At 39.1% G+C, this 16,540-nt stretch overlaps 1 long non-coding RNA gene across 2 annotated transcripts; it reads left to right on the top strand.

Annotated features, from left to right (window-relative positions):
- Positions 1-11,911: 11,911 nt before the first annotated feature.
- Positions 11,912-16,202, top strand: LOC133712661 (uncharacterized). 2 transcript variants are annotated; one of them, XR_009847537.1, is made up of 5 exons: positions 11,912-12,104; positions 12,939-14,605; positions 14,824-14,973; positions 15,148-15,355; positions 16,069-16,202. It is a non-coding gene; the product is annotated as an uncharacterized LOC133712661 (long non-coding RNA). The 2 variants fall into 2 exon arrangements; XR_009847536.1 differs by having other exon boundaries at positions 12,939-13,940.
- Positions 16,203-16,540: the final 338 nt, after the last annotated feature.

Raw genomic sequence — 16,540 nt, forward strand, 5'->3', positions numbered from 1 at the left:
GCACTCTTAGGGCCTATTAAATGTCAGGTCCAGTCCAAACCCCAAACTACCTCCAAGCCTCCAACAACAAAAAACTATAGTTGGAGTGAATTTCTGAAATTTTTTTTTTTATAAAGTCTATTTGGAGCTCTAAATTATGAGATGCACCTTACGATTGGGGGTGGGTAGGAATATCGGAAACTGAAGAACTCGAATCACACACTACGGTAATAAACACTTTAAGTTCAACTAAAAACAGTGCATATCCTACGAGAAAACTAGAACGCGCCTCATGCATCCATTTCTCAATTATGACCGGTGAGAGTTTTTCTGTCAGTTTTCATTTCTTTGTGAATTCAATGGGTTGCATGGGTCATTAAATGGACCCTGATCTTATTTTTAAACAAAGATCTAGCTTCTTCTCCTCCTGATCTACACTTCAAGCTGGGTTTCATGCCTATCTTTACCAAATTCAAATGTAGTCACATTGGAGTCTTCCGCTGTAACCATAGGGTTGGTTGTTCGACTGCTCTTTTGCTTAATCTTCTGCATAATCGAGTGCCCCAATTGACTAAATCTCTGTGCATCTTTGAATTAATTGTCAACATGCACATGATTAATTATCCATCTTCTCTCACCAGCCTTCTGTTTCTCCTTGTTAATAGTAATAGAGCACGGGAAGAGTTTTACTGGTTTTCATGGCCTATCAATCCTCTAGATATTTATATCAATAGATCACTATTGACATCTGGCTTTTTTTTAGATTTTCATGTACTCCTGCTAGTCTTTGGTAGGTTCATGATTTCTCATGTAGCATTGAGGATTGTGATCTTTAATATTCTGTTTGTACCCATGAAATATATTAGTGCGTTTAGGTGAGTCCAATATGTGGTTTCTCATAATTCTACGTATAGCTCTTTATAGCAAATCCTCATATTTATATGAGTACGTACCCTTTCTTCACAATTAAACATGTCAACCTTCATCTTCCCTCTCATCTTTCAGTTTCGAACTATGCATATCAATAATCCACCAATTTCTGCTAACTCTATCTCTATTGGACCACCAGATAACCCTCTTCTAGTGCCTTTTGGAGAAGGTTCTAGTTCTTCTCGACTAAGCTCTAGAACCTATTATGCTGCCCCCAATCTCCTTGTGGCACCACCTCCACAACTTACCATTCAAAGAGGGTCTCATTCAATCTCTTTTACTACATCCCCTCCTAACCTTTTCTACCTTCTAACTGCTGGACTGTGAAAAAGGTAACCAAACTAGCTAAAGGTGGATGAAGACTCTTTGGATCAAAACAAGTCTTTTTTTGAAAGAGCATTTGTCCAGCTAGACTTCACCAAAACTCAACCAAAGGCTTTTCGGATACACTCATATCGAAATTCAACTGAAGAGAAGCTTATCTATCTCAATTATGGTACCTTTTGAATGTGGTTTCTTCTCTGGTAGATTTGATCATCCCTAAGGAGGTTGTCCAGAAAAGGCTCATAAACGCAACTTTCTTATGTTCCCTATGAATTCAAATGAGCCACAAAGCCTTCCGACTTCTTCCTCTATTACTGGACACTCTGTATGTCGTATTCTGAGTATGACCCTATTGGTTTTTTCAAAAATTTGAGGACCTACATCTCCTGGTAATGGCACTGCTTCCCACAATGATTATGATATATAGTGCATCTTTTAATAACTCTGGTCATGGAAATGTTGCAAGAAGAGGAGGAAGCTTTATGTCTCAAGATGTTAATCCTAATTATGGAAGAAGAGCAGGAATGTACTATATTGATGCAGTTAGAGAAACTGAGCATGATGTACCAGTTCACATAATTTCTCCAACTACTCAAGGGCCTATTTTAGTTGCAGTTCATGGTCCGCGCGGTTCTAGAAGATGGTGGCAATAGCCTTGCTGCAAAAGATGAGGAGCTAAATGAGAATATCCTTAAACAGAACAATGAAGACCAAATGATTGTAAAATAAGAACACGTACTTCTCAGAGAATGAAAATGATGGAGTAAGCTCACATTCATCTCTCTCTTTTCTCACTAATTTTTCGGATGATACAAACTCCATTTCTTGATGAATTATCTTGAGCTAATTTCATTTTACCTCCCTAACATTTACATGTTAAATCAGTTGTGGCCCTGCACTTTTAATTTCATCACATGTACCCTGTCCTCTCTAATTTAATCAATCATGTCCAATAATTCATTTTTTGTCAAGTATTTTGTAAATTGAAAATATGGCTGTAATAGACTCCCTTGTATGATGATGATTCACTAATGTAGTATATAAAATTATATCATATGTGACTATAATTTCAAAATACATCACACAATAGTTAGCAAAAAAGCCAAGGGTTATACAAGATTGATTAAAATTGGTAATTAAGTACAGGGGTACGCGTGATGAAATTAAAAGTGCAGGGACACAAATGATTTAGGGTGTAAAGATCAAGGAGGTAAAATGAAATTTGCCCAATTATCTTCTATTGACTCTGTTATATCTACTTTAAGTTATTCATCCATAGACCCAGATTTAGACTATATATGATCCAGAACATGCCCTTATCCAAATTCCCTTCATCTTATTAAAAATAATCTTGCTGATAATAATCTATATCTGAATAGCCAGAAAAATGTCTTAGCTCCTGGTTCTACTTAGAAGTTAATTAACTCTAGATTTAAAAATGAAGAATTTGTACATGTTGTTTTTAATACTATGTTAAGCCAAGATCAAGATGATGCTAACATGAAGGATATTTTTTATCCTCTTTTCCGTAGTCCTAGGAAAAGAGGTAGAGATTCTATGGAAGAATCCAATGTAGGCTCTTCTTCCCCAAGTGCTTCTACATGAGTATTATCTGTTGGAATTGTTGTGGACATTCACGGCAAGGTTTTTTAGCTCAAGCCACCTTTTTAATCTCTCTTTTGTATTTAGATGTATTGTGTTTCTTAGACATTAGACTAGATGAAGAGGCTAAAAAAAAGTAGTAAATAAGCTTCCTTTTTGTAACTTCTATTGTATACCTGTAGAGGATCAGTGTGGTGGCTTGATGTAACTATGGAATGGAAGCATGTTTAATATTTCAGTGCTTAGGTCTCACAACTGTTTTATTTGTTGCTAATGTTTTGATTTTCAAAATGGCAATTCTTGGTTGTTAATTTTTCTTTGAGCTAAAATCATTTTACCACCCTGAACTTTACACCTAAAATCATTTATGCCTCTAAATTTCTAATATGATAGCTTGTGCCCTTGTACTTTCCAATGTGATTGATTATAACCAATCATTAACTAATCCATCAATTTCTTCATATAGTGTTGCATGCCCACTCAAACTAGATTTTGGCCTTCAATCATGCAAGAAACACACCATTTACATGTCCAAAGCGAAAAACTGACCCTAAGTGGACTCTCATCATCACCAATTTATGAAGAAATTGATGAATTAGTTTAATAATGGCATTGGTCGATCATATCGGAGAGTATAAGGGCATATGAGATCAAATTAGAAGTTTAGGGGTACAAATTATTTTAGGTGTAAAGTTCATGGTGGTAAAATGATTTTAGCTCTTTTTCTTTATATGTACCCCAAAACAAAAACAGGCTGAACTTTGGAACCATTTGCTAATTTGAATTTAGACTCAAATGTACCTTGGATAATCATTGGAGATTTTAACTATATTTTATCTTTAGATAATTTTTAAATAATTTTTTTTGTCTTTTATAGGTTCTTGTTTCACTTGGTGCAATAATTAATAAGAAGAGAATAGAATTTATGAGAGATTAGATCGTGTTGTAGCAAATCCTAAAGCCCTAGATATGTTTCCTTATTCCTTATTTATCACTTACTAATCTTCTAATCTCAGAATCAGATCATGGACTTGTATATCTTTCTTTTAATTCGAGTGTCACTACGAAAGCTAAAGCTTTTAAACTTCAGGCTATGTGGATCACACATCTAGATTTATCTAATATTATTAATATTTTATGGCTAACTACCAACATGATTTTATTACAAAAAACAATTTTCCATGCTCTTGCTATATCTTGGAATTTTAATGTTATTGGGAATATTTTTTATAGAATGAAAGAGTACATAGTTACAAAATTTACAATCTTCTTCTTTTTACCCTGCTGACCCTAATCTTCTTGTGCAAGAAGCTCAAATACTCTCTCATTTATATTAACTTTATCAAGATGAGGATGCTTTTTGGGCTCAGCACGCTAAGACTAAATGGTTACAATTAGGGGATAAAAATGCAAAGTATTTCCAAACTCAAGCTTGTATAAGAAAAAAGAAAAATCAAATTTTGAGAATCAAAGATGATAAAAGTCTATGGTTTGATACTCCTAAACTAGTCTCAAATATTCTCATTTCTTCTTTTAGGAAAAGATTTAGTGCTTCTACTAACCGTTCCAAAGATTCTATTATCCTTCTATTCCCTGTATTGAAACCTGCATCAGTGTAGAAGATGATAGGAGCATGAAATGCTATGTTTATAATGTTAACTCTCTACACTTTGCTTATTTATTTTCCTTATTATATAGTTTTAACTTTATTTTTGTTGTAGAGAAACTGAAATTGAGAGGAATTTGCTGTGTATTCTCATTGATAATAGGGGTCTCTTTATATAGAGGATTACAATGCATAGAATCTCAATCGTACAAGAAAAGTAATCGTACATTGAATAGGAATCTAGATCCTTCTAATTTAACCCTATTACCACTAGGTCAAGTAACCTAGAGTTTGGGCCACACACAAATAGAGATATCCTTAAACACTCCCCCTTGTGTTGTCCAAACGCGGTGCTTCTCTCGTTGCCTCGTTAAAAACCTTGCCGAGTAACAAAAACCCAGTGGGACAAAAAATAACCTCGGTCGAAGGGGAAAAAGAGCACAACACACCCTTCACGTTTCGAGACCATACATGTAGACATCTCCCCCTGATGACTACGGTCATGGGAGTTCGGATAACTTTCGTAAACGATGCTACCAACATGTTTCTCGAAAGTGGAATTTAGGCAATGACTTAGTGAGCAAGTCTGCCACACTGTCCTCAGATCGAACCTAGTTCATTTTGATCTTGAGGAGAGTCTGTTGTTGCTGATTATCCTTGGTGTTGTCGCTTTTGATGTAGCCTTGCTTCATTTGTTCAAAACAAGCAGCATTATCCTAAATGCTCGTAGGCTCATCTATGGTAGACTTCAAACCACAATTGTTCGAACATGCGTAATTATGGATCCAATCCATATAAATTCACGAGTCTCTTTGTGAAGAGCAATAGTCTCTGCATTGTTCGAAGATATAGCGACTAGGGTCTATTTCTGTAGACCTCCAAGATATCACGGTCTTTACCCATGGTGAACACTTAACCATTTTGGGAATGACCTTTGTGTGGGTCAGAGAGATACCCAACATCAGCTAAACCTTCCAAAACACATGTCGTTTTGGGATGGGGATAGTGGACGCAGGCCAGTGTTGGCGGCGTTACTGGTGTGTGATGGGTCTGAATCCATCATCTCTCTGTAGGGATAAAGCATGCCCATATCAATCGTACATCTCAAGTCCGAAAGATACCTTTTACACCAATCCAATGGCATCGCGTTGGCGCAGAGCTATATCTTAGCTAACAAGTTTATGGTAAATGAGATGTCCGATCTTGTGCATTGAGCTATGTACAATAATGCGCCTATTGTACTTAACTAGGGCATTTCTGCCCCTAGCGCATCTTCATCATCATCCTTCGAACGAAGAGGATCCTTTTCAGGATCAAGACTACGGACGATCATGGGGGTGCTTGAAGGTTTGACCTTGTCAAAATGCCTAAGCATCTATCAACACGATGCTCAAGTTCCAAACCGAGACATAATCGTGTTCTCCCATAATCCTTCATCTCAAAATCGGATTTCAAGTGTTCAGCGGTTTCCCTTAACTCTTTAAGGGCTTCTAATGAAGATCATGTCCAACATGAACCGCGATAGAATCCGAAACTTGTTATAGAAACGTGTGGGCATATCCCTTCCCAATCAAGTAGTCACTTTAGTGAGCGTTTCAACCTCTTTGTAAACGCGCTCCGTGGTCTAGAGCCACTTGACTTGGGTAAATGAAGTTCACCATGAACCTTCATGTATATTTCGTATCTAGATCCCCATAGAGATACGTAGTGACCACATTTGTAAGCTGCATGATCAGTTATTTGGAAACTACCAAACTGACAAGGTAGTGGAGTGCAATGACATCCATTACGAGAGAATATGTCTCATTGTAGTCGATTCCAGGGCGTTTTGTGAGAAGCCTTGCGCCATAAGGCAAGATTGCCATATCTTTTTCTCAGCACGCTTTCTAACGAAGACCCAGTAGTCAATAGGTTTTATGTTAGGAGGTGTTGGCATCACTAGCTAGAAAACCTTCCTCTTCGTTAGAGAATCCATCTTAACCTGGATCACATCTTTTCCATTTAGGCCAAATCTATCTACGTTGGCATTCATTTATCAACGGAGCGTGGTTCGATATCATCAGACTCAACAAACTCATGCGCAACAAAATGCGCGACTACATCATCAATTATGATGGAGTTTCTATCCCACATCTCATGTACACTAGTGTAAGTTTCATAGAGCTCTATATTCTCAGGAATAGGGTTCTAACGTTGAGGCGTCCCCCAACGATAACCATAACCCAGAAGATTCTCATGAGACGGATTTTGAGTGTCGATGATCAAAGGATTGGAATGTGCCAAAGTATCCTTCGAACTCACGGGCCTCCCACGCATCCTAGCTGGGGCCATGGCCTATAACGCCAGAGTACCACTCTCTTTGGCATTGGCGCCATGCCTACCTCTGTGTAGGGTGGGGCTACGTCCTCTTGTAGGGACGTCCATCCTTGCAGGCATGTTTGCAGCATATTTGTGTGATCTCGTCACTTTAGTAGGGATCGAGATGAGACATAGTGGGGACAGGCCACGACAATTCCTGTCGTTCCTGCTGAACATCTGTGTTCTTATCTCCCCCTAACGACGGGAAGACTGTCTCATCAAAGTGACATCCACAAATCTAGCGGTAAGGAGATCGCCATGCAAGGGCATTAAGTGGCGGACGATTGTTGGAGTCTCAAATCCAACTGAGTTGCTCATTCGTCTGTAAGGACCCATTATAGAGCGCTGTGGCGGCGCAATTGGCACATAAATGACACACTCAAATATGCGTAAGTACGATATTTGTACCCAGTCACTAGCTGTAACGCAGAGGTAGATTGAGTGGCGGTGGGTCGTAGACGAATTAGCATTGCTGCATGCGATGTTGCATCATCCCAAGCGGATAAGGAGATTGGGGCGCATTTCCAATGTCCTGACTACCATCGTAGTCGTTTCCGCGAGACCATTTGGGTGTGTACATGAGAATATGATGTCCAACATCAGTCCCATTGCAATATCCATCGAAAGTCTTCGATGTAAACTCACTAGCATAGTCAAATCCAATTGACTGAATAGGATGATTCGGGGAGTGAGCCCGTTGTCATATGATGTGTGCTAGGAGTGTTTCATAAGCAGCATTACAAGTGGACAATGGCACAACACGTGACCAGCGTGTTTGCATATCAACCAACATCATGAGATATTTAAACGTCCGCAAGTTGGTGGAATCAGTCCACAGAATCCCTACGGATTCTATGTAAGAACATAATGAGTATTTTCATATCCTTTGCATAGGACGGTCTCAGTCCTAATTTTCCTAAGGAAGTGGCTTCTTAAAATGAGCGAGAGGCCTTAGAAGCAACCAAGGAGAGTTTTGGTTGGGCCTGAGCGTTTGAGACGCATATTGAAGCAAAGTTTGTGACTACATCACCCATCATGGTGTCATGACCATGGGAAGTGGCATCCATGGCGTTATAACCATGGGGATTGACATCCATGGCGTCATGGTCATGGGTAGCGCCATATATGGCGTTGTCACAAGGGACTTGGGCGGCCATATGGCGCCCCAAGACAGCTGCAGCGCCAGATGCTGCAATTGTTGCGGTCTTGCTAAGTCCAGGAACCAATTTTTGATTCTTGCTTCATTTCGCTCGAGGGTGTCCATGTGAAGTCTTTAGTAGACGGATCATCATATCATGACCAGGGTGACTTATCCTGTCGAGACAAAGCCAATATGTGTCTAAATCCAAGAGATCTTCTCTCATAACTTTATTGGATTTAATAGCTCGAATAGTGACATAGAGTCCACTAGAGAGACACATAAACTTCTCTAAGATGCGCCTTCATTCGCAATCATTAGAGGCATTGCAAAGGAACTCATTTCTGTTCTCTACATGCGTTTTCGCATGGAATCCGTTGGCTATCCATAGGTGCGAGTTGCCCTAGGAGCGTAGAGAGTTTCTGTGACATTAATCAAGGTGCCATTTGGAAAAGAGAACTTGGGCTATTCCATGTCCTTGAATTAATACTGATGGCCCAGCCATCGTAGTCACAAAGTAACATGCTCATGAATCAAAATGGAGTCATAATGAAAAGAACTCAAAATTTTATTCATAAGCCAACGGAGTACATCATTGTCTCTTAACCATTAGGAGAATCTAATCCAAATGCTTAGCTAATGCAAAACAATGGTAGTCGTCTAACTTCTTTGGGTAATTCCAACGCAAATGTGACCAGGTGAGTAGGGAGATGTCGGTGGAGCAAAGCTCGCTTAATTACCACTTATCTCAAAACCTTCCTAGACATCACATTTACATTGAGTACGCCTACTTTGAAGAAAGACTAAACCATAGGCATCTACTAAAAAAATAATATGGCAATTGCCTACATCTCTTGGAAAATAAAGACTTAAACAGAATTGGCGATCTATTGATCCCAGCCAGATTCGTAGTCTTCAACCCTTCACTCTAGATCATCTTCTTGATCTTCTTGTTCTACATAGTGAGCTTCTCTTGCTTCACAATATGTTTTGTAGGCGGTGACAGTTTCTTCACGAGCTCTACAAATGTGTGCCCAATGATCAGACACTCCACATTGAGAACATACATCTCTTTGCTCAAACTCCATTGATTGAGGCGCTTTGAAAGCGTCATTAGGATGGCTCTTAGTGTTGGTGGAGCCACCAACATGGCCAGAGGCGTTGCCTCCCTCTCTCTTTCCACGTTGACCTCTTCGGTTCCGTGTTCGCCTATTTTGGCGATTACCTTCCCAAGTAGAGCGATTATATGGACCAGAAAGTCCAGAAGTATCCCTAATGTTAGGGTTTTGCTCTTGGCGCCTTCTCTTAGGGGCACGACTATAATTGGATTTCGGAATATGCTCTATTTCCACTGATCTCGAATTATAGTTCTTCACAAGGATGTTATCATACTTTTCAGTGACATTCATAGCTCCATTGAGCTCATGAAACCTTGTGATCCGTCCTGCAGTAACATCAATTTGATAGTTCTTAACAACCATCAATGCAGAAACGGGGAAGGTAGAGAGAGTCTTCTCAATCAACATCGCATTTGTGATCTCTTTACCACAGAATTCCATTAAGGATTTAATGCGAAGTGCTTCCGAGTTGTAGTCAAGAACTGACTTGAAATCATAGGAGCGGAGGCTATGCCATCTCACTTCTAGGTCAGGAAGCAAGGAAGGAGTCACAGACGTTGCCAAATCTTTCTTCGAGTGAGGCCCACAGCCTTCTGGGGTCTTCTTCATTCATACACTCGTACTGGAGCGAATCATCCATATGACGAGTCATTAGGATGATGGCTTTCGCCTTATTTGCCTCTAAGGCTGCTCTATTTGCTTCCAAAGCTTGAGCTTGCTCAACAGTTAGCACGTCCTGGCTAGGCTCGAGAATCGTATCCATGATTCCATCGACCTTGAGATGCTGGCGGACATCACGAACCCACCTGTGATATTCAGAGCCAGTTGTTCCCAATGGAGCAAAGTCCAATTTGTTCAGGTTACTCATCCTGAAAGAGAACAAGAAATTAGGGTTAGTTTCGGAGCGTGTAACGCTACCACGAAAACATATAAATTTTCTGAGCGGAGTCGCTTCCAAGAAATTAGGGATTTTCTGAGCGTAGTCGCTTCCAAGAAAATCCGATTCCAAGAGGGGTTTTTGGATTAGATTGAAACGACGATGTATGTGGTCGATCGTTTTCTTCTCAACAAACTCTAAGTTTGGAGGACTCTACAAGCTCCAAGCTTGGAGTGAGCACGAACCCCCACAGTTCGGCTATTGGTCTCCCCTATGAAGAAGAAAGGGGGGTAGAAGAAGGGATGTTGCAAGTCCCCGAGAAAAGAAGAGAAAAAGGAGAAAAACTCAAAAACGGGAACTTTAATCTCAAAGACTTACTTGTTGATTCAGGGCTTGAGAACACGCGCATGTTGGAAAACAGGCTGCGGGGATAGGCTGCTGGTGCTGCAGGGCCGCGGGGGCAGCAGATACAATGCGCGCAGGAGGGAGCAGCAAACGCAGGGGCTTGTAGGAGCTGCTGGGGCAGCGGGTGAGCGTAGGGCTGCGGGGGCAGCAAGCGAGCTTAAGGTTGCTGTGGTCGCGCGGTCGCGGGCGAGTCACGGGAATGCGGAGTCACGGGGGTCGTTGCAGATATGTTGTGGGGATGCCGCGAGGCCGCTGCGGAGATGTCGCGGGGCAGCGAGGATGTTGCGGGCTGTCGCGGGGCCGCGAGGAAACTACAGAGATGCAGCGGGGCTACGAGGACGCTGCGGAGATGCCGCGGGGTCGCTGGTGAGTAGCGGTCGCAAGGGCAGGCGAGTGCGCGCGAATGTGGAAGGCAAGCAGGGCTTGCGGGTGCTACAGGGGCAGCGAGGCTAACCTGGTAGGGTTAGCGTTGAGTTACGACGCGGGGGCTGCGGGGGCAGTAGTAGCGCAGGCAAGGCTAATCCGGTGGAGCTTGATCAATTTCTGGGGTTTTGGTTTCTAAAGCTAGGGTTAGGGCTCGTGCTGATAACGTGTTGTAGAGAAACTGAAATTGAGAGGAATTTGCTGTGTATTCTCATTGATAATAGGGGTCTCTTTATATAGAGGATTACAATGCATAGAATCTCAATCGTACAAGGAAAGTAATCGTACATTGAATAGGAATCTAGATCCTTCTAATTTAACTCTATTACCACTAGGTCAAGTAACCTAGAGTTTGGGCCAAACACAAATAGAGATATCCTTAAACAATTTTATTATTTTAGGTATATTTTCGAAGCAAAGGAGAAAATATAGGAGTAAAGACGCATGAAAGGCCAAATCAGGAAATCTGCCTGTGCAAGTCAGTCAATTTCGACAGATCACTGAGAGCAGCTCAGGACGAACTAGATGATGATCTTTATATTTTTGGAAAGCCTTGAATGTCTAGTTTCCAGAGCTTTTTACAGCTTATCAATATCATTTTTCTAGAAGAAGTTATGGTCGATTTAATATAGGAAGGTCAAGCTGTGTGTGAATATGACTTTTGACTGAAATTTCTGTTTTGAGGTCCAAATCACATCGGAAAGCCCATGGACGAATTTATTTCAAATAATATTATACATGTGCTGTCTGTAGAGGATTCTAGAAGAAGTTGGCATCATCTTTGGAGAGATTTAAGGGATTAAAACATCAAGGAAAGATTAAATCAAGTCCAGATACATTCTTTGTTGCTCACACTTCTTGTTGGCTGAAATTAGGAGATTTAATTCAGAAAATATACTTATAAAATCAGCAAAAATATCTCCCTTGAAGATTCATGGTTTATTCTACTTGCTTTTTGGAGGATTCTCATTGGTTGAATGATGCAGAAGAGATGACATGGATTTATTTGATTGGTTTAAGTTTTGTGGACTAATTAGATAAGTCCTTGAATTATTAGAAGAATCCAGAAGACTTGGAACTCAAGCCTAGATGTCCCCTATATATACATCCCATTCTCAACGTCTAGAGCATCAATTCTTTCATTCTTTTCATACACCAATAATCAGTTCCATTCTCTAGACTTCAGAATCTCTGCGTTTCATCCAAGGAGGATGAGAAGAAGAAGAAGAAGCCGTGAGCAACCCTAGCAGCCGTCCTTCAACCTTGTGTCGTAGCTCTTGAGGATACTTGCTTTCAAGATCTTCAAGCTTCAATGTCTACAAGTTCATCATTCATCTTTCGCGTGTAACCTGATCTTTTTCCTTGTAACCTTTTAGTTTTTCTTTGGTTTGATTCGTAGAGTCATAAATTCTAGTTAACATATAACGTTAAGGGCAAAGTTTAAAGTCCGTCTTTATGCTTGAATAAAAGTTGTGATTTCTATATGTTGATTTCTATGTTGCTTATGTAAGATTGCTTAATTGATTTTAGATTACAGAAAACTTTTATATGTTTATGTTCTTTGAGTGCACGCTTAGGATATATGCATGTAATTGGAGCTAGATTTAGGTAAACAATTCACCTAATAGTTTTGTGAATCTAAATCACAAGTAGTAAAAGCTTTGGACAAAAGTCGAAATCAATTAAGGAGGATTACAAATAGATGAACTTTTTCATACTAGGTTGTGCACTTTGGTTGACATCCTTTCTTTGTTCTTCATGCGTTGGATATGTTATTGAGTAGCTAGCTTTCTAGACTATGATTGCAGTTCAATAGGATTAATTTAGGTGCTTTCACTTAAATTAATTATTCAAGGAAAGTAAAATATGGGAAATCGTTTGCTTATTAATATTTCACATGGTCAACTTATTTCTCATGACATAGAAAATCAACTATAGTTGTGGTTTTTCTTGCATATGGTTGTGGTTTTGATCTATGTTCCTTGCGTTCCACCATTATCTATGTCCCCTTGCGTTCCACCATTGTATATATGTTTTTACATTTTCTTTATTTTATTTATTTTAATTTTCGACTTTAATCTTAAAAACCCCTAATTTCGATCTCATGTAATTTTGTACATTTTTTGTAAATAATATCTTATACTTATATTAATTCTTTATTTGTTTATGCAATTACAGGTGTACCCTCAATCCTCGGCTTGAACGATCCCTACTTATTATATATTAACAACTACATTTTGAAGGGTTAAATTGTGTGCTACTTTTAGCATATCAGAAGATAATATTTCTCTTTTAGCACCTGTCACTTTCACTACTAGAATTATGCTCATAGACATCACGTCATTTAAATCAGTTGAGATTGCACGTGATGTAAAAAAATATTCTAACATCGGTTTCTGAAAATCCGATTTCTATTTACATAATTAACCTCGGTTGTTACTGTTGACCGATGTCTATATTTTGATTCCAAAATTTTGAAAAACGCGGAAAGACTAAGTTAAAAAATTTCGTACACGCGGGGAACAAAATTTTCATTCCCCCCACACTTGGTCAGTTTTTCCACTTTTACCTTCACTCACTTTATCTTCCAATTTCACACTTTCCCTCTTTCTGCGAAGCCCTAGCCCCATCCTCCTTCCTCTCCCGCTATCTTTCCACGGCCACCACCGCCTCCCTCTATTGTCTCTTTCTCATTAATGGCCTCCTCCTTCTCGCCACACTCTCTCTCTCACTAACTCTCTCTAAAACCGTCTGTCTCTCTCTGGAATTGACGAAGATGAAGTCTATGTAGCCGCGCCACAATTTCTTACTGGAGACGATGAAGCCAAGCCTCCCCAGTCGCCAAACCCCAGCTCCGGCAAGCCTCCAAGCAGAATGCGCCTCTCACTGAGAAATCCTCTCGTCAGTCTCTGATCCCTAGCTTCCTCTACTCCTCCTCCTCCGCCAAAACTTTTGGGCTTAAGAAGATGCTTCACGCCAGCCCTAGCACCAGCTTCAAAACGAATGGAGAGGCAGTCTCGTAGACCAAGGGGTTGGTCATTCCGTCTCCGAGCGAGCTGTCCAAGAAGATCGAGATGTACTCGTCGACCTTTTATGTTGCTTGTACTGCAGGAGGAATCCACAGCTGTGTCTTACTCACATGGCTGTACTTATATTGACCTCGTCAAGTGCAATATGCAGGTCCATTTTTCTCCAGATCTCTCATTAATTTGTTTCAAGTTCTATCAGTAGATGTGTTTCAGATGTGTATGGATTTATCCCTATAGGTTGTATCGGTTCTTTACACATATGTAGGCCATAATTCTGAATATTATGATTGGATCTTGATCTGAACAGGGTCTAGCTTTCATTGGATTTATGCCTTTATCCGGATTTTTCTTTTGAGAAACTATCATTTTGCACTTTTAATTAATGATTTGTCCTCCTAGCCTTTCTTTGCTTGTGGCTTGATTTATTGTGTTCAATTCTATATTTACTGATGGACTTCAGCCTCTCATCTTGTATTTATTGGTTGATTTGAGTAGGTCACGCTTAGGTTTTACTTTTCATTAGTCGTTCATGACTACTATGTCTTTTATCTCTATATTTAGTGGGTGATTTAGATGTTTAATTAACTCTTGTTTTGTTGGGTTAACTCTTATGTTGCGGCATTGCAAATTAGATCTTTGTGATATTTGTTTTCATATATCATTCATCGTTTTCATACATCTATTAGGGACACTCGTGCTTCAGCTTTGGAGCAAAGTTTGAGGAAACTAGCTGTGGAAAGTAATTTTACACCATTATTATTACTTTGACTCAACGTGACCCCAAACAGTGAATTCACTAGAGATAGTAGGAACAAGGTAGATCCATCGTACAATAATTTCAATGCTTTTGCTCCCTGCAGTGAAATCACTTACTTTGTATCAACTTGGTTATTATTGGCATATATTGGATATAGTTTTGCTCTTCTCAAGGTTGTTAGTTGTGAATGATAATTTCATATACAGGGCGAGCATTACCTGTTTCTATTATCTATTATTTGAGGCATAAATTTCACCTTAAACTTTTGATCTTGCAGTAAACTTAGTAAGATAACGTATTTGTGTGAGGAACTTGATTGCACTTTTATACCATGGAGGGGTGCCAAAAAAATACTTCATTGAGTTACTTATGAAAGCTTTAGAAGAGACTCGTGATGTTTTTAGCAATACAAGCGCAGCATTCAGAGGTAAAGAAACTTTTTCTCATTCATTTTCTTTTGTTTGGGGTCAAATTGGTTGCCAATTTTTTCTGTTTATTTTCATTGGTTAAGTAGCGTTGTCTTATTTCTTATATGTTCCACTTGTATTTTGTCCGACATGGCTTGTTCTTTGATTGGTTCCATTACTGTCTGTATTTGCAGTTACCCTTAGAAATGGCGAGATCGATGACAATAGTATTGTTGCAAAAATGATCTCCTGTGGTATTCCTCTTGAAGAACCATATGTGAAATATCGTCTTTCAACCCTTATGAAAATGGAAAAGATCAATCTTAAAAAAGGGAAAACTTGACAGGGACAGCTGATCCAACAGGAAAACTTGAAAAAGATGAAGTTTGCATTATCCTGCATGTATGATTTCTGGCATGTTTCTCCTCTGTTATATAAAGTTTGTTCCTGAATTTGATAATATGTTTGATATATGTTACACTATAGGTAGATTTAATTGAGTTATTCCTTTGGTTCTACTTCTTAATGTTTTTTTTTGTTTTATAGCAACACATTGTCTTTACTTTTCAGGTCCATGCCCTGCCATTAGCTATGAAATACGGTCTCTGGAATTAATGTTAATGATGTATAGTTGTGCGATATACTTTTGTTAGTAAGCTTTGGACTATCATTTTCTTACTAATGCATTGTATTTCTTTTTCTTTATTTTTGATGGGATACTGCTAAAGCAAAAATTCTGATACATTTTAGGTTGTATTGCATCATGGACTAATTGTTCCAGTACGTTTACATTTCGGATTTTTCTAATTGTTCCAGTAGAGCTGTTCTAGAAATCTGTGTTTGCTAGCTTCCTTCAATTATATCATTATATCAATGGTTTTGTTGTACATTCTTGTTTTCTTGATAACCTATGCCAGAATTCTTCATGATATTTAGTGTGCAGGGTGCTTAGTGTTGGTCCATAAGTTTTTTGTGCGTCCTGGTTGATTAATTGAACTGTGTTATTGTTGTTTTGAATTTATGTTATTACCCTTTTGAATTGGAACCATATTATTGAGATTCAAAGGACTATTGTTTGGGTGTTAACAACTTGAAATTATGATTTTCCTTGTCAGAGGCAGTGGGCTGATGCTAAAAGAGAATTGTAAGAAGAGAAAATAATGCCCTCACTTGTACTTGACCGCGATCAGACCATAAAAAATGCCATCAAACAGGTTGAAGAAATGAGAAAAGATTTGTATAATGCACTTGCATCTGTTGAGAGTAGAACTGCTGTAGCTGAGGTCCTTTTTTTTTCCCCTCAATTCTCTTTGAAAGTTTCAAGATTATTTTGTCTATTGAATACATCCACACTTACCTGTAGTATTTTTCTTTTGTTAATTCTATTACGATATTGTATTATTTTTGCTTGGCCTTTATTTACTCTTTATTCACAAGATTTTCCGGTAGTGCATTTCATGATGATTATGACTCAAGATTGTTTTAATTAATGTGGACCTAAAGAAAGTTTGATTCAATTCCCCATGTCTTTGTCTACTGACACAGGTTGTTGAAATTGACAGTGGGAGTGGATCTGCTTCTTTGACA

Source organism: Rosa rugosa, chromosome 5 (genome assembly GCF_958449725.1).
Source record: "Rosa rugosa chromosome 5, drRosRugo1.1, whole genome shotgun sequence".
NCBI classification, from domain to species: Eukaryota; Viridiplantae; Streptophyta; class Magnoliopsida; order Rosales; family Rosaceae; genus Rosa; species Rosa rugosa.